This window comes from Camelus bactrianus, chromosome 34 (genome assembly GCF_048773025.1).
Source record: "Camelus bactrianus isolate YW-2024 breed Bactrian camel chromosome 34, ASM4877302v1, whole genome shotgun sequence".
Classification (NCBI taxonomy): Eukaryota; Metazoa; Chordata; class Mammalia; order Artiodactyla; family Camelidae; genus Camelus; species Camelus bactrianus.
This window is the reverse complement of record NC_133572.1, coordinates 16,356,593-16,382,116: the sequence shown is the minus strand read 5'-3', so window position 1 is coordinate 16,382,116 and position 25,524 is coordinate 16,356,593. Positions and strand designations below refer to the sequence as shown.

The window sequence follows — 25,524 nt, the reverse complement described above, 5'->3', positions numbered from 1 at the left end:
AGAACATTGTTTCTGTGAGAAAATGAATTCCTAGCTTTTAGAACATGATTTATTTTAAGTTGGTTATTTCCTCTGTGTGTTTGGTTAAAAAAAAGAAAGAAAGAAAGAAAACAAAAAAATCTTTTTGATGTAGTGACATAAAATCAAAGAGACCTGCCTTGGTTTTTACCTTGTTCACTAGTTTCCTAATAGAAAAAAAAAATTCACCTGTTTATTTCTCACATTTTTATTGTGTTCGATGTAACATTGGAGAGACCTTGCAGTGCCTGTGGTTGGTGATTTATCGTTTTTCACACTCAGAGAGCATGTGGAGACTGCAGTTGCCCAGGGTTTCTGCTCGTCCCCTCTTCCCAGGCACATGGAGAGGCTGTGTTTTCCAGGCTGCCTCGGAGCTAGGTGTGGCTGTGGGGCTGGACACTTGCCAGTGAAATATGAGTAGAAGTGATTCGAGGAACTTCTGCCTTATCTGCTTAAAAGGATCTCCCTGGCCCGCGACTCTCTCTCTCCCCCACTTAGCCAGCTGGAATGGTGATGGCCAGGGCAGCCCTGTGAGCCAGCTGGTGCTGGCGGAGCCATTGCCAGCCTGGGTCTCCCGTGACTGACCCGAGCAGGGCTGCCCACCCGGCTGGGACACGTATCTTGGACTGTGACCTGGGAGACAGATAAACTTCGTTGTTCTTTGAGTCACTGAATTTTGGGGTTCTTTTACTTACAGCAGCTTAGTCTACTCGATAATACCACTACAAAAAGTTATTTTATAAGGTGTCCTACTGTAAAGTTTTTTACCTCAATATACCGAATAATCAAACTATAAAAGCAAAAAGTAATTTTCTTTAGAAAACAAAACTCTAGATGTTTTTCTTTGATTCGGAGAGTGTATTTCTCTATGCATTAAGATATGGATAGAGCCAAATTAATCTTCCATTCAGATATAAAATAATCTGTTTTCCAAAGCCAGACATATTTTCCAAAGAGTAAGGCTAATTTAATCTTCCATTCAAACATAAAAATCTATTTACCAAAGCCAGACATATTTTCCAAAGAGTTGTTACTTGAAAGTGGTAATATGTTCTGGCTTTAATTATATCTGTTAAAGGAAAACAAGGAAAAGAACACCCACTTCAGAGGCACATTCCTTTGATAATAGTATCTATCCCATGATAATCCCCTTTTAATTAGGGCCAAATTCTGCTTGTGACCAAATGCAGTCTCAAGAAACAAGATCGTCCAGGGGTCACTCAATAATACAATCATGAAAGAAGCATAAAGCCAGGTTAACATCATTGAATTTCAAAAAAACACCAAAAAACAAAAACGTAAATTGGAATGAGGGTAGAATCATACACACCTGTTCACGGTTTGTTTTTTATAGCACAATTGATGTCTCATCTAATGATACTTCTTCGCTGAATATTTTTCTTTGTGTATTTGTGGTTCGCTTTGTTTTCCTCACAAAGTAAAATAACATTTATAATTTAGATTTTTTTTTCAAGGAGGGGGAGGTAAGTAGGTTTATTTATTTATTTTAACGGAGGTACCGGGGATTGACTCCAGGACCTCATGCACTCTAGGCATGCACTTTACGCCTGAGCTATACCCTCCCGCCCAATTTAGTTTTTTTTTGTTCTTCCTTTAGAATAGAATTTAACAAAATAATATAAAATATGAAGGTCAAAATAAATAGTGCCAAACTGGCCCATGGCTACAAAACAAACATGTAGGCTCTGAACAAAGTAGGAATGAATTCATTTCTCACAATCCTAGAATTGGAAAGGTAGTTATGAAAGAATCTAGGACCTTCATTACCTTATAAAGACTAAGGGAATATGATATAGTCCTCTTCGTAGAACTCAGAACTCTGAATTAATTCTGAGACAAGACATTTAAGAGGATAAAATAGGCATTAGCTGCAGGAAAGTAATCCATTCTCTCTTGACATATGTTAACTAATAGCCAATGTATCTCACCATTTTTTTAAAATGAAATACTGGGCTTTAACTCTCTGCCAGTATCAAGATTATGATAGTTGTTATCTTGATCTTCTTTATGCCTGTGAAGAGTTCTGCTTCAACCTTAAAGTGACATCTGCGGAACTCTGCTTTAGTAAACATTGTTCCCCCTCTCCCACCAGTTCCTGGCTGCCTGAGTAGGCCAAGTGCAAGTGTCACAACCAGCCGTCAGCCTGGCAAGAGACCATGCTTATAGCAAGGGATGCAATATAATATGGCTAGTAGATCTAAAAAGAACCTTGATCATGTTGTCTAACTATTTCTCTGTTGGGTTTAAAAATATAAACCCGCAGTATAGTAATTGACTATAACTGTGTAACAGTTCATTTAGAGTCTTGGCCCAAAGAGTCTTCCAGTGCTGGCTTGAGCACCACTCAACTCTGTGACAAATCAAATCTGGGTCTCAACTTCTTTATCTGTAAATGGGAAAACTGTGTTAATATTTGTCTTTCCTAAGCCCACTCTAGAGGAAGTCTATACCTGCAGGAAATTACATGGCACACAACTCTCTGTTTAAAACAAAAATAAAGATGGTCTTAAAGAGGAAACTGTATCACAATGGGGAGGGAGGAGTAAATGGCTGAGGAGCACGTGACTGTGGCCGTGACTCTGGGACAGGGGTCAGCGAGCTGTAGCTGGAGGACCATGTCCAGCCTGCCGCCTGTTTTGTTAAGAGCTAAGAATGACTTTTCCACTTTTAAATCATTTTTGAAGAATCAAAGGGGAATAATATTTTGTAACACATGAAAACCCTGTGCAATTCAAATCTTAGTGTCTATAAATAAAGTTTTATTGAAAGAGGCATCTCTCACTTTTGCCTCGAGGCTTCTTTCACATCACAACAGCAGGAGTTTAGCAGTCACGACGGACACCATACATCTTGCAGACCCTCAAATACTTACTATCAGTCCCTTATAGAACTAGTTTTGCAAAACTTTCTCTAGAATGTTCCAGGTAGAAATGTCCAATGACAGTTGGAATTCAGATTTTGGAATGATCCACAAGAAGCCATAGTTTAAAATGATGGAGTTGAGGAAGTCAAGAAGAGATTGGAGAAAAGAGGTCTGGAAAAAGCACCCGGTGGAAGATGTTCCATGGACGCCTCCCAGGGCCTTAGAGGTGGAAGGTGATCAGAGACCAGACAAGTGAGGTCTGAGCTGTTGCACAAAGAAAAGCCTTAGCCAGAGGATCTTAACTTGAACCTAAGGGGTTTAGCTGAAACTGAGTAGTCCTTTGCAACGGAGCTGAACAATGACTCGACTCTTTGACTTTGGCTCCCTGGGCGTCCTTTCCCTCCCTCCCAGGGAAACTGAGATTGAATGAATAATAGCTATGAAATACTCCCTTGAGAACAAAACTCCTACACACTAATAAATACTAAATGCTTTTCATTACAATTTAAGTGAATGAATGACTTGCTGCCCCTCGAAATGCCTAATGAATGGCATAAAAAAGAATGACATTTCCCCCAAATGTTGCACGTCAACACTAAGTTATTATAGACTCATGAATGTCTACAAATTTGGTTGACTGAAAATTAATTTGCATAAACATTTGAGGAATGGTAGGAGGGAAGGTAATAAATACCTGAACTGTTCAGTTATTTGAAGTCTATTTAGACTTAGCTAAAATTTATTAAAGGCTAATTTTAAAACATATTTGGCAAAATTGAATAGTGATATTTGGGGGTCACTTTGAAATGAAAAACATCTTTTTTTTCCCAGCTTCATTTGACCTCTTCTCCCGTTGCCCCTGGTCCCAGTCCCCATCCCATCCCTGCTGCCCCTAGATATTCTTTCAGAGATTCAGCAATAATAGGAAGGAAGAGATTCACATATTCCAAAAAGCAAATAATTTCTTGGTCTTCTTGACATAAGAATACTAGCTCTCCCACAGAGAAACAAATTGGATGACAATTTTAGGATAATTGAATTGCTTGATGTTTTTCAAGTTGTTGGGAAACCAGTGCTGTGAAAACCAATTTTTTTTTTCAGTGCTACCTGCAGTTTCCTGTGGTAGATTTTTCTGTTTACTCATTAAAAACAAAACACAGAGCAAAGACTTGCAGATTTGTGAGTGGGTTTTATGTTATACCGTGGCTGTGAAAATGAAAACCTGGTAAACTAAATTAAAACAAACTGAATTGGCAAATTTTCAGTAAGTTAGGCATAATAATTTGGAGTGGACAAAACAAATCTGTATAAAAGAGATCCTAATTTTAACTTGTTGAAGGGCCAAATAGTTACCGTTCCCCCCACCCCTTTTTGGATGGAGATTGGGGGTGGGGTGTACCAGGGCTTTTGGGTGTAAAACAATGATACTGATACCAAACAAAATGGTTCATAATCACAAAGAGACCAAGGCGCAAAAAGAAATGTATCTGGGCAGAAGCAAGTCAGGAATTGAATAGAAACTGAATGACTCAGGTCTCTGCTTCTTGACCTTGACTGTATCAGAATCACCTGGAGGGCCTGTGAAACCATGACTTGCTAGGCCCCACTCCCACAGTTTCTGATTCAGTAGACCTGGCGTGGAGTCTGAGCGTTTCCTTTACACCACATTCCCAAAAGCCGCCGCCGCCGCTGCTGCTGGATCTGGGACCAACTCTAATAACCAAATTTAGGTTGATTGAGGGCACTGCCTAGAGACGGAAAGGTTTAATCAAGTGTTGAAGACAAATGATGAGCGATAGAAGAAGCCGATTTATTGGAGGAAATTAAAGGGAAGAGGGAATTAAGACAATGGTGTGATGACTGAATTAAAATAAAAATAAAAGCAAAGGAAGGTAAACTTTAATTGAATGCCAAGCCCTGTGCTAAGCGCTCTACGTTAACATTCCTGCCGCGTTGATAAAATAATGACATACAGAAGAGGATGAAGATGCTCAAAGACTTGACAAATATGAGTGGATAATGACGACTACAATAAAATAACTTTCCAAGGTCAACACAGTTAAAATGTGGTCCAGGGTTCTAAGCCACTTAAAGAGACAGACAAGGAAGTAGACAGATGGAGATCAGAATGCCGCACTTATTACTGATTAAGGCTGGGAGGGATAATGTGGCTTAGGATTACAGCAACTGTGGGCTTCCTAATACTGCAGCTCAGAAAGAGGCAGGCCATCCATCAGGCCAGGCCAGGCCAGGTGGACACACGTTTCCTCCTCTGGGGAAACTCCCTTTGCAAAACTTCCAACGTGGGAGACAAGACATGAACACGTGCATCACTGTAGCCATTCCTCAAGGAAGGAGAGCATGGCAGGGCTTGAGTTCCGCAAGCCCTACTTAGTCTTCTCAGATTTACCATTCAAACAATTTACTGCTCGTTCCCTGAGGCAGAATGGTAAAGGAGTGGAGAGGCGCTCAGTTCTCTCTAGATGCAAGGAAACGTCAGAATAGATATCCTCTCCTTATGGGTGGGAGAACCTAGGATAAAAGCAGACTCTTTCCCTCTAAAGCCTGTTCCCTTTCAATGATTCTGTTGCTTCTAGAAAGAAAGCACAACACAGACTGGGAAGTAGATAATGGTATTTTAAAAGCGAGAATTCTTAGGGAATTTAAGATTTGCATATGTTAACCACTATATATAAAAATAGATTAAAAAACTAATGTCTTCTGTGTAGCACAGGGAACTACATTCAATATCTTGTAATAACCTTTAATGAAAAAGGAAATGAAAGTGGATATACGTATATATATACATGACTGGAACATTACGCTGTACACCAGAAATTGACACATTGTAACTGGCTACACTTCAATAATAATAATAATAAAAAAAAAACCCCGAGGATTCTTAGTAAAGAATCCTAGGGAGAGGCAAGATGAAGGAATTGATACCGTATTTTGGTAGCATGATAACTTGAATTGCTGGTGCTCAACAATGGTGATTACCTGGAAACTAAATGTTGGAAATGGGACTGGCCGGTGGCTGGGTCAGTATTCCAAGGAGAAGCTGGTTGATCTAAATTTTACATGCCTTCCCAATTTCCTCTTCTCTGTGGCCATTTTTGACTAGTTTTCATTTTCTAGGTACTGATGTCCCTCAGTCTGTTCCTTAGGAAGATAGCTCAAATTAACATTTGGACACATTTGGAAAGGAAAAAAAAACTAAGGAGCAGGATCATTCTACTCAAACAAGGTGCAATCGGTCTGATATGTCCAGTAGCCCGACCCGCTCCAAGCCGCAGCTCATCACATCATTAGCGGTTTGCACTCCATCTCCTTTAGACGTGAAGAGCCTTTTCAGCGCTGCTGCTGCCCCATCACGCCGGTGTCAGACTGCACTCCGGGAGCTCCAGCGCTGGTGCGCGCTTCCCTGTACAATGGGTGAGGGCAGGCTTCTCTCTTGCAGAGCTCTCACCACTTGATTTTCCAATCTGCTTGTGCTCAGTGCAGCACCTCCTGGGCACAGAGAAAGTTCTTTAAGTTGGACTTTGTTGAAGGGCCCCTGGAGGCACATTTTAAAGCTGGTATTTTAATGCTGTACAGTTTACAATTTCCTACTAATATGCTTCAGGCTGCAGGGGATTTTTTAAGAATATATATCAGTAACATTCTTATTTTTTCTTTTTTTCTAGTGGGGGGGGAGGTAATTTGGTTTATTTATTTTTTATTTATTCTTAGAGGAGGCACTGAGGACTGAACCCAGGACCTCATGCATGCTAAGCATGCACTCTACCACTTGAGCTATACCGTCCCCTGATATTTTAATTATATACTATTAACTACTGCTGCTCCTGTGTATTTAATTGAGTGCCTTATACTTAGTTCTAGGGTCTGTAAAGGTATTACCCCTAACAGGTGAAGTTTTATGTATTTGGTGGATTTTTGTTGTTGCTATTTAAGGAAAAATGTTTTAATTCTCACAGTTCTTGCTGGGAACACAGACGAGAAATCAGAAGATGCCCAGCAACTGAATAAATTTGAGTGGATGAAGATGAATATACAAAAAACAGCAGGAAAATGGTTATCTAAACTGACTAAAGTACATAAAGTCCTGGAACTTTCACACATTTTTTTAAATTACTCTAAGAATTCTAGTCTTATTTGGCAAACCAGAGAGTTTATATTGGTTTATTAGCTTATGGTTGGAACAATCAGAAACCTTAAACCTGAACTCAAGTCGGCACCTGAACTTAGACCTATATAGTTTCATCAAAATTTTGGCTAAAACCAAAAGACAGGCTTTTAAAATATCTCATCTAAAAGTTCCAAACATCTATATAAAATTCTTAACACATGGGAAAAAATAGTAAATTTACAAGTATTAATTATCATAAGTGAGTCTTCCTGATTATTTCCTTAATATTAGATAAATGCCTTCAAAATTTCCTTCTCCTAAATATTCACTGCGATTCAGAGGAGTGTTCAGTGAGGTTTATAAATGGCTCATTTAAACTCAGAGATAGGACGGAAACGAAGAGAACAAGCTTCCAGTCTCCATTCGGCCAAAAGCCAGTATGATCTAGAGGCCGGTTAGTTTTCTCATGGTTTAAAATACCTGTTGTTTAGCTTTCGGAGATTTATCATAAACATAAAATAAGAACATGTGTGCAAAGCATGAAAAAAATTAGTGTTACATGACTTTTAAAATAACATTATCAGCATCATTTTAAAAGAATGAATAGCATAAGCTGAAGATGTTTAGCTTTGGGAAGGTGTTTCAGAAGTGGTAAATCAAATGTCACATTTGAGAGTTGCTCATGGGATCTGGAGGACAGACTTTAAAAGCTGGTGGGCATTACAGTCCAGTCATTTTCAGCATAACATAAAGAACAACTGTCTACCACAGTGGAGCAGATGGCCCTGTGAGAGAGTGATCCAACTGTCCACCATGGTGTGCTTGCCAAGTCCTAGAATGATTGTCAGAGTACCTTTTGTGACATTCACTCCTGTGATTCATTATTGGACCAAGAGCTCTCTAAAATCCTTTCCAACTTTCAGAGCCTTTGCTTCTGTGTTCATCCAAAAAACTAATTAATGAATTTTGTGGCAATTGATTCCATTGACTGTGTTTATGTGACATGATATAATCAAAAATATATTCATTTAATTGTACCAAAGAGATTCTAATGTGTTCTCCAGAGAACAGTGGTCTTCCTAGAGCACGGGAGGGCTGTATGCTTAGTGGGGATTCCTTGACCCTTCTAGGACTGCTTTCATTAAGCAGTACTTTATTTATTCAAATTTAGTCAGTTTACAATGTGTCAATTTCTGGTGTACAGCATAATGTTTCAGCCATCCATATACATACATATATCCCTTTTCATATTCTTTTTCATTGTAGGTTACTACAAGATATTGAATATAGTTTCCTGTGCTATACAGAAGAAACCCGTTGTATTTTTTTTGCATATATAGTAATTAGTGTCTGCAAATTTCAAACTCCCAATTTATCCCGTCCCACCTCCTTCCCCCCAACTTGTAACCGTAAGTTTGTTTTCTATGTCAAGCAGCACTTTACTATTACACACTTGGCCACTGACAATCATTTGACATTAGCAATAAAAATCCAGTTGAAGATAGTATATACTGTATTACATTATATAGTATTATTTTCTCCACATGAGAAATATCTTTCATATTTAAAATCAAGGGAAGCCCTTCCTTTTCTGAGGAACTAGAGTATTTCCTTTTTCCAGTAACCGAGCTTTATCATTTAGTATGCCCATCGCCCTGCCTGCCAGGAAGCTCAACACAGACTTGAAACAGTCATGGCAACTCTGACACATCTCAGACATGTCATTTTTACCTTATCTCTTTTTCCCTTGGTTTGACTTTTTCTTTTATGATGTTTTAAACTGTTAAATTTTTTTTTAAATAGTCATACTTAAAAAAAAGGTCATACTTTTAAAATAGTCACTGTAGACACCCTGAGTTGATTTTGCTAAAAAGGCTTTCACGCTGTTCTTTCTTTAGCCAGGCTTGCTATTTTACACACATGCAAGTGTACTATTTTCTTCTGTTCAGTATGTGCAGAAAATGAATTTAATAAAACACAGTAAATTATCTGTACCTATGAAGGGTTTGATAATCAAATAAATCTTGATTTTATTCTTCTTGCAGATGTTGCCATATTTACCTAAAGATCAGGATGATTTGTTGTTTCTTGGTCATCTAAGGGTTACAGAACCTGTGAAATGTATTGCTTCATACCGTCCTGAAGTGTTTTAGTGAAGGCTGAGAGGTTTTGGACAGTGAAGAATTTGGGACTCTTTTGATGCCTATGACAAATGTTAATTTGAAGTTCAAAGATTCAACATCTCTGCCAGATTTTCTTGCCATTTATTCATTCAAATTTTATTCCAGTGCTCCTACCCACATTCCTGATAAAAGCACTTAACCTCTTCATAAAGAAGCTGCCTTTTGTCTTTTTAAGCTTGGAGTCAACTTCTATATATTTGGCTTTCAATTTCATGAGCGTTCTTCTGCTTTTTCAGAAAACTTTGGAAAGCAGGCCCCTTCCTCTTCAGGTCCAAACCTGCCACGAATCTAATGTGGGAAGTTTTTCTATTTCATTTTGAATACAGATTCTATATACCCTCTGCCATAAGCCACTAAAATTCTCTGAAAAGAAGTTATCATTTAAAAAAAATTTGAAATATAGTTGATGTAAAATGTGTTAGTTTCAAATATACCACGTTGTGATTTTACATTTGCATTCATTATGAAATGAACATCATGATAATTCTAGTAACCATCTGTTCCCATACAAAGTTACTACAATACTATTGATATATTTCTTATGCTGTATATTATATCCCTGTGGGTTATTTATTTTATAACTAGAGGTTTGTACCTTTTAATTCCCTTCACCTATTTCACCCAACACTCCACCACCCCTCTGCTCTGGCAGCCATCTGTTTGTTCTCTGTCTCTATGAGTCTGTTTTCATTTTCTTATGTTTGTTTGTTTTGTTTTTATGATTCCACATATAAATAAGCTCATATAGTATTTGTCTTTCCCTACCTGATTTATTTCACGTAGCAAAATGCCATCCATGTTGTCAGAAATGGCAAGATTTCATTTTTAATGGCTGAATAATATTCCATTGTCTATGTACATATGCTGCATTTTTTTCCCATTCATCTATTGATGGACACTTAGGTTGCTTCCATATTTGGCTATTTTTTTTAAATGTTGCAATGAACTTTGGGAGTGTGTACATCTCTTGGAATTATGGGGATTTTTTTCCAGAAAATAATAACCAGAAGTAAAATTGCTGGATTGTGTGGTAATTCCATTTTTAATTTTTTGAGAAAACTCCATAATGTTTTCCATAGTGATGTACCAATTCACAATCCCACCAATAGTGCACAAGGTTCCCTTTTCACCATATCCTCACCAGTGCTTGTTGTTTGTTGTTTTTTTTGATGATAGTCATTCTGATAAGTGTGAGGAGTATCTCATTGTGGTTTTGATTTGCCTTTCCCTGATAATTAGAGATGTTAAGCATCTTTTCATGTATCTGTTGGCCATCTGCTTATTCTCTTTGGAACACTGTCTATTCAGGTTCTCTGCCCATTTATCCATCAGGTTGTTTGTTACTTTGATGTTGAGTTGTATGAGTTCTTTGTATATTTTGAATGTTACACATTACACTTGCAAATATCTTCTCCCATTCAGTAGGCTGCCCTTTTGTTTTATGGATAGTTTCTTTTGCTTTGAAAAAGTTTTTAGTTTGATGTTGTCTCATGTGTTTATTTTTGCTTTTGTTTTCCTTGCCTGAAGTGACAAATAAAAAAATATATATTGCTAAGTCCAATGTCAAAGAACATATTGCCTATTTTTTTAGGAGTTTTATGGCTTCAAATCTTTCATTTAAGTCTTTAATCCATTTTGAGTTTATTTTTGTATATGGTGTTAAAAGTAGTCCAGTTTTTTTTTCATCTGTATGTAGCTGTCCAGTTTTTCCAACATGTATTGAAGAGACTGTCTTTTTCCCATTTTATATTCTTGCCTCCTTTGCCATAGATTAATTGACCATAGAAGTGTGTGTTCGCTTCTGAGCTCTATTCTGTTCCATTGATCTATTTGTTTCTTTTTGTGCCAGTACCATATGTTTTGATTATTGCAGCTTTGCAGTATAGTTTAGAATCAGGGAGTGTGATACTTCCAGCTTTGTTCTTCTTTCTTAAGATTGCTTTGGCTATTGGAGGTCTTTTGTGTTTCCACAAAAATTTTAGTTATTTGTTCTAGTTTTGTAAAAATGCCATTGGGATTGCATTGAATCTATAGATTGCCTTGGGTAGTATAGTGATTTTAATAATATTAATTCTTCCAATCCATGAACACAATTTATTTCCCCTATTTGTTTGTACCCTTTTTAGTTTCTTTCATCAATGTCTGATAGTTTTCAAAGTACAAGTGTTTTTCCTCCTTGGTTAGATTTATTCCTAGATATTTTATTCTTCTTGATGCAATTGTAAATGAGATTGTTTTCTTAATTTCTGTTTCCAATAGTTCATTATTAGTGTATAGAAGTGCCATTTTAATGTACTGCTGAATTCACTTTGCTAGTATTTTTTTGAGAAATTTTGCATCTATGATTCATCAGTGATATTGGCTTATAATTTTACTTTGTTTTGCAGTATCTTTGTCTTATTTTGGTATCAGGGTGATGCTGGCCTCATAGAATGAGTTTGGAAGCATTCCTTCTGCTTTAATTTTTTTGGCAATAGTTTGAAAGGGATTGGTATGAACTCTTCTTTAAATGTTTGGTAAATTCAACTGTGGTGGGGCCGACTACTGTGGGTATGCTGGTAGGTTGGGTTAGCCCTCAGCTCGGTTGGCTGTGAATTCTGTCTCTTGCAGTCGCTGTGGTCCTGCTGGTGGGCAGAGCCCGGTCTCTAGGCTGCTGGGCATGTGGCCCATGGTGCAAGACTGCTGTGGGCCCACTGGTGGGCAGGGCAAGCTCCAGCATTAACAGGATAGAGAGAGGATTCCAGAATGGTCCTTGCCAATGCAGGTGTCATTAAGGTAGATCATGCTCCTAAAAATGGCTGCCGTCAGAGTCTCTGTCCTCAGTGGGGATCCCATTTGCCTCCTGCATCTCTGGCAGGCTCTCCAAGATCAGCAAGTGGGTCTGATCCAGGCTACTTTGAAATTACTGCCTCGGCACCGCGACTCGGAGTGTGAGAAACTTTTCCTGCTCCCCTTAAAAGTGGAGTCTCTGTTCCTACAAAGCCAGACGTTCTGCCAGGTGCAGCATCTCTGGGCTGGGGAGCCTGACGTGGGGCTTGAAGCCCCCGCTCCTTGGGGAGGACCTCTGCAGCTGTGATCATCTTCCATTTAGTTTCGCCGACCCGGGGTGTTGGTCCTTCCTATACTGCATCTCTGCCCCTCCTACCTGTCTTGTCATGGTTCCTTCTTTATACCTTTACTTGTGGAAAACCTTTTCTGCTAGTCTTCAGGTCATCTCATAGATTGTGGCTCTGTAAGTGGTTGTAATTTTGGTGTGCCCATGGAAGGAGCTGAATTCAGGGTCTTCCTACTCTGCCATCTTGGCCACACCTTGGAAACAGGTTATCTTATAAATAATCAAATAGACAAATTAATAAATAAGTCAACTTGATCCTCATGTGTTCAGTTATACAGCGATTGACATATGATTGGATTTTTAATTTTGAGGCTAAATATACAATTCGTGCCTACATGTTACTTGATTTAAATTGTTCTAACTAGGTAATGGCATTATTATTTTTTTAATATCAAAATTACTTAGTTGGGCAATAAATTCAGTTTTTCTGTTAGTGAATCTATTTAAGAATAAAATACCTTATTTCCTAGGTAATTTCCTATTTTTTGCCCTTTCCTAGGTAATTTCCAATTTTTTGCCCTGTCCCCATGAAACTTTTTACCTTTATAATGTACTATTGTTTTAAAATTTACATGACACATTTTAAGAAGTATCAGTGCAAAGTTTACAAAAGATTTTTGACACCACTTAAAAATTAAATCATTTTAAAGTATGACAGTAACAAGTATAACTATGAAAAATGACTGTAACTTCATATATTCTTGCTTGCTTCCTGATGAAACTTGCTAATTAGTTCTGTAAATAATATTTTTAATTGTACCCACTGCTGCCATGTTCCTTCAGATGTGAAGGCATTCTGCCTTTTATATCTTATAAAGATTTCATAAAAAGAATTCAGATGACTCTAATGGTGGTTCATAAACCACACTTAGACAAAGTTAATTTTCCTTCATCAAATGTAGGGGTGGTGAACATAGTTTTAATTCTCTCAGTGATATTTAAAAACCAAAGGCAGCAAGATTGCATAATTAGTTCTGGGTTTATATTGATAATATTTTCAGTTGTAAAGTTTTGAAATTATTGTTCTAAACTAAAGATAATTTTTCTTTGGAATTAATATACAGAGAGACACTTTGGAAATAGGTAAGTCGTGCTGTTTCTAATAAAACTTTTACCCACCAGTTTTAGTGTCCATTGATGATTTTCTATTCCAGGATCGACTTTCTTTCTTTATTAGTTGATTTTCTACTATAAAAAAGCTCTGTCCCTTCTTATTTATTTATTTATTTATTTATTTATTTATTTATTTATTATTTAGATATAGAGTAGTAGATACTTATTTTATTAAATAGGTTATTATCCATTACTATCATCATTTAATTTGATGCTCAAATTTTCCTAGATTTGGCTAATGGAAATCCCCGTGGTCCTAGGGGTGTCATTTTTATGTACCCTATTTTTTTTTTTTGAGCAAGCCTTTACTTCCTTGTGAAATAATATGTTCCAAGCTCATCCTATACTTTCCCCACCCCAGCCCTGAAATCAGCCATTTCTCCAAGCAGCTTTATTTCCTTTTAATAGAGAATGATACCATGATCTCAGTGCACAGTGTGCTGTCATGCCATTATTGCCGGGCCCTTTCAAAGAAGGAAAGAGAGATGGATAAATACATAGATCAAATTGTGAGTTCACATTTTGGAATATGATACCTCCAATTCCAGTCCAACACCACAAGCTATATTACAGTCTAGCACTGAGATGTCCAATCGATACAAATTTGAGCCACATATGTAGTTATAAACTTTTTAGTTGCCATGTTTAAAAAAGTAAAAAAGAAACAATTGAAATCTGTTTTAATAATATATTTAACACAATATATCCTAATTTTTATCATTTTAACATTTAGTCTATATAAAAGTTGTTAGTGAAATATTTCACTTTTTTTTTTTGTAGTAAGTGTTCCTAAACTAATGTGTATTTGATGCTTACAGCACATCCTCAATTTGATCTAGCCATATTTCAAAGGTTCAAAAATCTATACATGGCTAATAGCTATATTCACAGCTCGGTTCTAGTCTTCTTACTTTTTGTGCTTGTTATCCCAGTCCTCAACAACGAGAAACCTGGCTCCCGTTATTTTCAAAAGCCTAGAATTTTGCTCAAGCCTAGAATACACAGGAGGTACCCTCAGAATGGCTAATTTACACTACTGAGAAAAAAAAAGCAAACCTATTAATTAAAGTGTGTTTTCATTTTTTAGATTGATCAAAAACATGCAGTGAAAGCCCCAAATTTTAAGTGTGCGATTCAGTGAGTTTTAATTAGTGCTTACATGTGTGTAACCCACTCTCTACCATTTTCATCACCTGAGAAATTCCCTTGTGCTTCTTCCTGGTCAGTCCTCTGCCCCTTCCAGAGGCAACCACTTCTCTGATCTTCCTCATCATGGAGTATATTTCCCTCTTCTAGAAATTACATAAATGTAATTACAGCATTTTCTTTCTGTGTGCGTGGCTTGTCTTAGCATAATGTCTGTGAGATTGAACCATGTTGTTGCATGTATCAATAGGTTATTCCTTTTTATCACTGGAAAGCATTGCATTGTGTAAATTTACATGCTTTGTTTATCCATTTCACGTTTTAACTTTTTTGGTGGGGGGAGGTAATCAGGCTTATTTATTTGTTTCTTAATGGAAGTTGTTGAGATTGAACCCAGGACCTTGTGCATGCTATCCATTTCATTTTTAATAGACATTTGAGTTGGTTCCAGTTTGAGGTAATAGGAATAAAGTTGCTAAGAACATCTTTATTTTAGTGTCTGTGAAGACATACACTTTCCTTCATCTTGGGTAAATACCCAGCAGTGGAATTACCAGGTTATAAACCTAGTATGTAAGTAAGATGTGGTCAGTCAGGCTCCCTCACAGAGGACCGGTGCCCAGTGATTCAGCAGTACTATTCCGCATGCGCAGTACCCCTGTATTATATAGTGAGGACTTGCGCTGCGCAAGCGCAGTGGTTACCGCACGTAGTTCACGTAGTTCACGTAGTTCACGTAGTTCACGTAGTTGGCTAGATGCCGGCTCCGTTTGCCTTGCTGTAGAAGGCGGAGGGGACTTGCCGCTGTCACCGCCACTGCAGCCCGTGTCCTCCGCTCCGCAGTGAAGTCTTGTCAGAGATACCTACAGCTCCCGGAGTGTTCTTCCATCTGCCCGAATCCATGAACCTGCATGGCCTTGAGCCTCTCGAGTGCTTGCAATACAGGGTAGATGTAATAATTTTATTACATCTTTTATGTAGTTCAATAGCGTTAGCATTTAAGTATTATTAACTATTCTATATGGAAATCATTGACAATATTTTTATCTACAATTTGGCTTTAAAAGTTAATTTATCGCGTTTACATTATTCTGACAGTTTTTCATGCTGGGGCAAGTAATGACATTCTCCTCTTTCCAAGTCCATTGTCATCTCACCCTTCCCTCCTTTTGCATCCTCCCTCTCCCCTCTCTCCCCTTTGGACTGGACGTCTCCACTCATCCTTCAGGCCTCACCGTAAGATGCTGCTCCTCTTAGAAGCCCCCGGTGACCTTCCCAATCTGGGTGAGACGACCTCTAAAAGCTCCGTTATTCCCTCCTATGTCACCCAGCATTGTGAACATTGGCATGTATGTCCATCTTCTCTTTTCCATTATGAGCTCCTTGAGAACAAGAATTATTTCCCATTTTTCTTTGCATACCTATTGCCTAAGCGTGTTTGTCACAGTAGGCCCTCAGCAAATGTTGGTTGAACAAATAATGAAAAGTTAGGGGATTATTCAAGACCTGTAGTGAGTTAAAGGTAGAACAAGAACTTGTATTGAATTTTGTTTTTAAATTCATTAACTTTCTGGATCATGCATTTTGTTTCAGCTAAAACAAAAGTAAAAGAGATTTTTTTTTTCACACTTGGTTTAGATAAAGAGAGAAACTAGTATATCTCTAGAGGCCAGATGTGAGTATCCCAGAGACAAATAGTTGGCACCAGCAGTGGTATCATTGGATTCTTGTGCGGGTGGACAGTAGAACCTGTGGGTCCAGGACCTCAGGAAAGTTTATGGAGCCAAGGCAGGTTGAGAGTGAGGGTGAGAGTGGGACCTATGGGGCTAGGGATCTCTGGGAACACTGGGCCCCTTGGGGCTGCTCTTCCTAATGAAAAAGAGCACTGGCTTCCGTCGCAGCAACAGATACCAACACAATTTTACCCGCAATCTACATTTTAGGTCACTTGGCCAGATTTTTCAGTAGCCATGGTGACAGGTTGATCTCCTATTTCCAGGGCTGGATTATACTCCAGAGGAAAGAGCTGCAAGATACACAGCAGAATTTACAGACATACATGTGTGGACAATAATATCATTGTTATTCTCTGTCGTGCAAAACAAACTTCATGATTGTTTTCTTCTCCAGCCATTATTCCAAGGGATATTTCTGGCTTCATTTTAAAAGCTGGGACCATATAGTTTTCAGAATTCTTCAGTTTCTGTTGAGATTGAAATGGAATTCTAGCTGTTAAGAGTTGCAGAATGGGACCAAACAAAGAAAATGAAACAAAACAAAAATCCCAAATGCTAAAACATGACATCACATCTGATCAGTTCACACTCTCTCATCTAACTTTTATTTGTCATATTGTTTTTATACTGCGGAAGGATTGATTAAGGCACATTGGTGAGACCATTACGAATAGTAAACCCAGTATTCCTGGGATCAACCCAGGGTGTGTTTGTTTTTCCTTAAAACAGCAGCAGCATACAGAATGTGGACAGATGGCAGGGTTTTTTTAAAATTCAGTTTCTCTCCCGTGTTATAGATAACCACGTGCCGATAATAAATAACCACAAGTTTTGATTATAGGACTGGTTTTTGTCCTTCCTAAGAGTTAAAAACCTCAATCTTAGCCTTCCATTTGTTTTCTTTTTCCGTCTGCCTTTGCCCTTTCCGTTTTCTGATTCAGCCAAGTTTCCTAAGCCATGTTGATTATAAAATGGAATCTGATTTTTATCTCTAGGGCATACTTCGTGATTATAAAATGTTTAAATATATTATATCCAAAGACTTTTAACATAATGTAATCAATCCTCTTTCAATTAGTGATACCAGATAGAGTCACAGAATTACTCCAAAAAAGCAAATTATATTGGTCACCTTCAGCAGCATCACAGATTAATTTGCTGATTAAAAACAATCAGTTACCACAGACGTATTGATGGAAAAACCTGACATCTTTGTAGTAGTTTCCAACAAATTTTGCAGACATGAACTATGCTACTTTAAACCCTATAAATATAGTTAGTGATGTATTTATATTAATAAATACAGAATATTAAAAGTAGATATTAATTTTACAGATGACTAACGATCCTGTGCTTTCTGAGTACAGAGACAAAATTCAGCTCAGAAGTCACCTTTTCATTTCTAAATATAGACACAACTTGACTTAGTTAATCAGGGCTGGTCGATTTTTCCTTCTTTCAGGCCAGCTTGGAAGGAGAATTATGAGTTAGGAAACACAGAAGGGGCCAGCCTAAAGCAGACCCCAGCTTTGCCTGTGATCAGATTGCCATCCTCACGTTTTAATTGCTGTTGAAATGTTTCCTTTGATTGTTGGTGACTTGCTCCAAATGCCATAAAGAGGATGTATTTTATAGCGCCTGGCTTCCATGAAGATCAGTCATGATTTTCCTCAAATTCTGAGGAGTTTTTGTTTGTGCATCATTATAAAAGATGTCTGTCTGAAGACTTTATATGGATGGGATAGATGTAGACATGAGATCCTGGTCTGAGCTGTTTAGCCACTTGTATGGATGTATTAACAAACACTATCACATGCTCTTCACTTGAGATTAACTGAAAAATTTTCCTGGTATATTCTCTTTCAATAAAGAAGTGATTACACTTGTATTTTTATATAAATGTTTTCTGTACAGATCTTCTAGTATGTATCTCTGAAAAATAACAATAGAGAAACTCAGTTAAAATGAAATGAAAAACTGATTCTTTGAAAAGATAATAAACTTGATAAAACTTTGTCCAGACTGAAGAGGAAAAAAGGGAGAGAAAACACTAATGACCAATATCACAAATGAAAAAGGGAACCTCACTACAGATGGAACAAATTAAGTTATATTTCTTACACATTCAGTGAGTCTCTCCTTAACTTTGGGTTTCATCAGCCCCAGCATTTAAAGGGTATTAAGAGTATATCATGAACAGTGTATGAAACTGACAAATTCCTCAAGGGATGCAAACCACCGAAGTTCACTCAAGAAGAAACAGAGTACATGAATAGTCCTGTATCTATAAAAGTAATGAAGTCTGTGTTTATTTCGCTGGGTCCATCCTAGATTTATTTGACTCCAAAGCTGCTGTGCTATGAGGTGGTCAAAGCTGTTTAACAAAAACTCTCCTGCTATTCTGCTTATTCTCCTTAAAATGTTTCTGTGAGCCCGTCTGACCAGTTTTCTATCCCTCTTGACTCTGAGAATAAAGTGTTCCTAGTCTCTGATTGCCAGATATATTTGGTTTTGCTCATGCAAGCAGGATAAGTTAATTCTCACATAGGAATAGGATGAATCATAGAATTTCACAGAGGAGCTAAACTTTAATTTGGGTATTAAAGTGTAAGGATTAGTATATATGGAGGGAAAGATTTCCCAGGTGGCAATCTTGATGGATTTCCAGAATGGCCTTCATTCTTTGGAAGGTTTCCTGAAATGGAAACTACAGCCTACAATGCTTCATTTCTATACCTGGAATGCAGTTGGAAGCCAAGATTAAGTAGGGACTCATTAAGTGACAAGAAACACAATTATTGGGAGAAAGGTTTATTTTCCTCTAAGGATACAAACAAGCATTTGGCCAGAGCAGAGTTTTTAAGGAAGATTTTTTTTAGAGTTATCAGGGGATTGAAGAACAGTTTCTGTCATGGATAAATGACTAACTTGAACTAAAACAAAAGGGAAAATAAGTATTTTATAAGTAATATAAAAGCACAAATAATGGGATTATCTTGGATAAGAACTAGAATTAGGTTTATTTAAAATTTTTATAAATGAGTGAAAACTTCACATTTACAGATGGTACAATATTTTTCTAGGTGGTAAGATGCCAGATACACTGGGAAAATCTGAAGCAGGATCTCAGAGGCTGAGTTAATGGACAGGAAAGTGGTAAGTGAGTTGCTTTCTGACAAACATAGATCGTCATGTATTTATGTAAAAATAATTCAAACTGTATTTATAAAATTATGAGTTTCAGCATTCAGTCACATTTCTGAAAGGGAATCTAGGACTTACTGTAAACTATTCATATTCTCCTGGTTTTAAAAGGAAAATTAAATAAATAGAAGAGGAAAGAAAAAAAATATTTGTGTGTGTGCTTGTGAAAATAATGTCATTGGAAATGTTCCTTGAGTTCTAACCAATGTCACCAAGAATCATAAATTGCCTAGAAATGGCGTAGTGTTACATTATACTCAAAATTCCATTAAATTACAGAAATAAGGAGTCATCATTTCAATAAATCCAGCAGAATATCTTTGAGTAGATGGAAGTAATGAGGCACAGGTTGTAATTTGTAGTTACATCTGTGAGTATAGAGTCACAGATTTGCTTCTTCTTGATTCCAGTCAGCATGAAATAATTATGTGTTCCAGATTGGAGTGCATTCAAAGCTCTGTTTTTTAAAAAGTTCATGCAGATTTCCCACTTTGCTTTAAGAAAAATCTGCTCCTAATGTCATGCTCCCTTCCGGCATTTCATAAATGGGCACCCTAGAGATCAGAATAGCTAATAAGTAGAACAGCTTAAGAATAGCTTCTCACAAATCAAACTGGAACAAATGAGAGATCCCCCTAGCAGTAACCAAATGTATGCTTCCCTGAGTCATATCTACACATTGAAGTGTTGAGTGTATCCTATCGACAAATTTAAGTTTGAGTCTCTCTGTGGGCTCTAGTGATGCAGGTTAAGAAATGAAAATGGCTTTACCCGTTCAAGAAGACTCAAGTAGAGTATTAAACAAACAAAGGATATTTAAACCACATTTTCCTCGTGGACTATAATAGCCATAATTTTTCCTTGGATTAGGTCTCATACACTTCAGTGCAACATTTAAGTGGTGTAATGATCCCTTTTACATTTTTCAGTTTTTTTTTCAACAGCCTGTACATTTATGAAGTAATTAAAAAAATGCTTGAAAGTCGTCATGGCTCCTTCTTCAGATACATCCAGGCATAGGTCAGGCAGTGAAAATAGTGAATGTTCGTGGGGTAAGGTAGGGCACAAGGAGATTGAATCATGAAAGCAATTACAGGTGATGAAATTCTTCCATTTTCCTCCTCAGAATTCTAAGGGGGTCATTATTCAGTTGCCCTACCCTTTACTCCAGATCCCTTCACCCTCATGTACGGAAGAAGTCTGTGTGCCTCATAGTCCAGGAAAGTTCTTGAGGAAAGAGTCTGAGTGGTTTTGGTCTCGTAGGAAACAAAGGCTGAATTTATTAAATAAAAGAGCACAGAAGTTCCGTAGGTCCACACTAAATGCTTAATGGCTTACATCAGGTTATCTCTAAAGAATCAGAGATTTGGTCCTTCATACACACTCATAAAAAAATCTGTGTGTCCTTGTCCTGGGCAGAGAGGTGATCTTCAGGAAGAAGTAAGTGGTTCATATTTCTGACTCCACTTTTTTAACTTACATACTTAATTGTCCATGATGCAAGAGCTCAGCAGAGAGCATCAAACTGAGGTACAGTTGAAGATGAGTGTCTTTGCATAGGTGACTGTTCCCATGGTTTGGAGTGACAACTGCATGTGAGTCCTGGCTCAGATATGTGGCAGGAGAGGGTCTGTGAACCAACCTGTCTCCTCGTTCGGAGTCAGTAGTAATAATAGCAAGTGACAACAAGGCCACTCATCTGGTGGTTTTCCATCATGAAGAAGGAAAGTGGTGTGTTTGAAAATACTTTGTAATCTGTAAAGCACCCCACTAATGTTCATTATTGTTGTTGTCCCTTGTATTCGATAACAATGCTTATGCCATTGTTACTTCTTATGCCAGTTTTCAGCTAGCCTATGGATGGATTCTGAATTGTTTAAAGTGGACAAAGACTGGTATTTTATCATTGCCCTCTGCTTTCTGTGCACGTGTAGTCCAGAAGCACACAATGCAAAACCCTTGGCAGGTGTCCAGCCATTGTTTCAAGAGCTGGAGTGGGTTTCTCTTTGCATCCTACAGCACTAATGTAAGCTTAGACTCCCGTGGGACTCTCTATAATCCTGCCTTCAATTGCATCACTTAAGATACACACAAGTGGTTAAGTATTTATTTATCTGGTTTTTGCTTGATCTTCAGAACTTCGTAATACATTAAAAAGAATTCTCTGTGACCTTGGACAAGTTACATAATCTTTCTAAGTCTTGTCTTTTTCATTTATAAAGTAAAGGAGGTTAAACCACATATCTTCTGCAGTCTTCTCCAACTTAGAATTTTCTTAATTTTACTTTTTATTGGAATGTAGTTGATTTACAATGTTAGTTCCAACCTAGAATTTTTATGTTGTTACTGTCATGTCTCCCTAAATGGTTAAAAAATGTCACCAAATAGAGATGCTATGTGTAACAGGGATTCCCTTTTTTTAAAATGAATTAATATTTTTAGAAACTATTTGGCTAAAGAACTTTCTGTTAACACAATGTCACCCACCAACTTGTTGACTTTAAGGTGCTTTAAGTGAATTTAAAATGAAGAAAGACTAAATTTTGACACCCACAGGCATTATCATCTCTGTTTTATCATGAATATAACATGTCAGAGTTACCACCCTACAAATCAAAAGGGTTATTAACCATCACAGTTCCAAGCACCAAGTAAGCAGAATAACCCTTTGTCTCCATAGTACGTCATTAGATGTGGGCCAGAGCTGTTCAGGCCAAGACCTAGGGTCCTGTCTTCTAGTGTATTCCTTCATTTGCCAGAGAGAAGCCTTCTCAAAGTGAGGGGTCAGAGCCAGAGGGGAAAGTACGGACCACTGGAGAGCTCAGTGGAGCTGTGCTTTTATCTTTTCCAGCTGCTCTGCCCAGGGTCATTACAATTTCAGATTCTCTCTTCACGGTATCATATTCATAAAACAGAGTTTCAGACAGGTTGATGCCCGCACACACTCTACATAGACACATGTATATTTACATGTACATAGATGTGTATAAATGTATGACTGTGTGGACTAGCATTTATTTAATCGTTAAATACATTATCTTTACTCTTAAGAAATCTGTTCTCTTGAAGGATGGAGATAAAAATGTGCAATGAATACAAGTGCTCTGGTAACCTAGGTGTTTCTAAATAAAGATACACATGTGGGTTATCCAAATATTCTGTAATATAGTCTGTGTGCCAGGACTGGTTTAAGCTGTACACATGTTGACTCAGTTAATCTTCCTCTAGCAACCTTATGAGGTAGGTGCTATTTGATGTATATATAATTACATATATAATATAAATATATAAGTATTTATGAGGTAGGTACTAGTATATGTTCAATTTATAGGTACTATTATGTATTCAAATTACCCAGAGATTAAGGAGTTTGCTCAAGGTCATATGAGTAAGCAAGTGGCAAAGAGGGAGGATTCCACCCAAGCACTGGGCTCTAGATCCCGGGTGCTTGTCTCCTCCAGTCGGCTGCCTCTGTAATAAATGCAGTTTTCCAAGTCCATCTTGGTGAGCAGGTACTCTCGGCACGCCCCTCCCTGCTCCCTCCAGGTTCTTGCTGAGCAGCTGTGCACATGATTAGTGGGCTGTCATGAGCTTCATGGTCCTACCAGACTCTGCCCTTATTGTCAAAAGCCATTAGTAGATGGATTTCCTTATGTAGGCTCTGAGATGGCAAGTTGCGCCCAGGAAGTTGACTGGAAAGAGCTCTGCGGAACACCGGCGAGGGAATGAGGGAACAGGGAAGAGTCAGCATTCATTCGGAGGGGACAGAAGAAGACTTGACCTTGATGCTGTTGCAACAGAGGCCTCAGCAGATCCCATGTGAATTTCTAGAGCTGAAATGCCCTTCCTGAATCGAGGCATCAGTGCAGGTCCTATGTACGCCCACCTCAAGTAGTCACTGGATGCAGGCTGCCCCAGGAGAGCAAGGCAGCTCCCTCTGATTGAGAGCAGTTCCTGGGGAAGGAGTCAGCTGTGTCAGTCAGTGGGCAGTGCTCCCAGCAGCAGGGGGAATGAGAGGCTCAGCCTACCGGGCATCTCCATCCAGTATAAACTCTCAGAGTCATGGTGAAATGGCAGATGTTGAAGGTCGTATTTAAGAAAGGAGGTCCCTGCTCTGCTTCTCTGCAGTGTTTCTCTGCCTTGGGAAGACAGCTAATGTTATGGAGAATGGCATATGTGCTCAGTTGGGGTGGTGAGAAGAGATGAGGGAGAGAATGTTCATCTCCCCCTCCCACTTCTTTCCATTGTGTGGCTGGACGGCCAAAGCTCCTGCAAAAAGAGGTCGGGTGGGCTCAAGACTGGTCAGTCTCTCGGGGAGGATATGACTGATGGGCAATCTCTCCCATCCCTTCTCCCTTGAAAATTTCTCGTCCATTCGCTGGAGAATTAAAATGATATATCCCTCTGGAGGGAAGCTGACTTAATGTAAAATCCATAGCTCACATAAGTTCTATATTTTATCTGAAACGGTGAAACGAGAAAGTAACAAAAGTGTCTATAGGCTTCCTCTTTCTCCACAACATAGAATTACTGCCCCCTTCTCTCCCCTTCTCTTCTCTCCCCACCCCCATTGTGTGTGTGTGTGTATTTTGGGGAAAACATGAAGATTTGATAATATTTATAGCAATATTTGTCATGTATTGAAAGCCACCTAAATGCCAGATACTTTATGTATATTATTGCTAAACATCCCAATAGCCCTGCACAGTGAGTACTATTCACACCATTCCACTGAACGGGGAATTGTGGCTCAGAGAGTTTATGTGAATTGCTGACGATCCACAGCCAGTAAGCGATGGAAGTGCTTTGTCCAGATCCTGAATTCACATCGACGCTCTGTGAGAAGGGCTTTGAGGCTCCTTGTGTCTCACTTGGGGTGTCATAGATGGTAGCAGGTTGAAAGGCAAGAAAATGAGTTTAGGGCTGGATAAATAGGGCTGTTCTTAACGCCCCTGCCCACACTTTACATACCCCATGTGTGATGGCAGGAGCTAATTGCTTACACATCCCAGAAACAAAGTCTTTATTTGACTAGAAAACTTTAATAACTGGTTTTTGCCTTGCTAGAAACAGCCTGTAATCTTCCCGGGAGAAGGTGGTGAATTTTCCTCTCACAGCTGGTCTGGGCTTCAATTACAGTAGAGTAGTTAACTTTTTGTTTGTTGTAAGGACTTGAATAGGAACAGGCAGTGTGCACTGTATAATGTTGTAGTCCAAACTCCGAAGAGTTTGCCTTTAAGTGTTGTTTATAGGATTTTTTTCTGTATCTCACACTGAAGCTGGTAAACTTGTCCAAGGACTTAAGACACTTCATGCTGGTTTTTGATGGGGAACATCTGAAGAGAATGCCGTTACCTAAATGATTACTCCTCATGGCGGGGAAATGTTTAGTTTTAGTGTCCTCCAGTTAGAGAAGGACCCTAATCTTTGTCATCTGCTCCCAGGTCGGGAGCCAAAAAAAGAAAAGTAAGTGCGAGGGCATCAGTCCTTATCTTGAAGCCAGAATGGATAAAGATCTGTGTTCTTCCATCTCCCAAGAGCCTCCCCAAAGACCTTTCTTCCACAGGTTGGATCAGTTTAGTTTATGACATGCCCAGCACACAGCCTTTTTTTCTTAAACATACTTTTTTCTTCAACAGTACCAGATTTTCAAAAATGAAGTCAGGTAGTCAAATCAAAGCAGGTTAAGTGTTCATGCAGGTTAAGGCCTTTACTCCTGGCATGGAGTTACTGAAAGATTAGCCTTTACACAGAAATTCTAAATGGCTGTGGGAGAAATCTGAGAAACACCATTTAATACCACTAAGGACTTGAGGAAACAGGAACTGAGTCATGAGAAAAGGAAGAAATGAGGAGAAGGGTCAGTTAACTGAAGACTCTGAGACATGTTAGGATCCGTCCTGGAGAGAAAAGGGGAAAATCGAAATGTATTCATCTTTACTGTGGTCCGTTTTTGTTCTTTTTCACATCCGTGGTGCACAGATGGTTACACATTG

General features: G+C 38.4%; 1 protein-coding gene across 29 annotated transcripts in view; it reads left to right on the top strand.

Annotated features, from left to right (window-relative positions):
* Positions 1-25,524, top strand: part of LMNTD1 (lamin tail domain containing 1) — a 314,635-nt gene that overhangs the window by 16,144 nt on the left and 272,967 nt on the right. For 28 of the 29 annotated variants that reach the window (XM_074357488.1, XM_074357490.1, XM_074357489.1 and 25 more), the window contains exon 2: positions 19,408-19,480. The exons of the other annotated variant lie outside the window; for it this stretch is intronic. The gene's annotated coding sequence lies outside the window, so the exon portion shown is untranslated. The remainder of the gene's footprint in view (positions 1-19,407; positions 19,481-25,524) is intronic. 29 annotated transcript variants of the gene reach the window in all.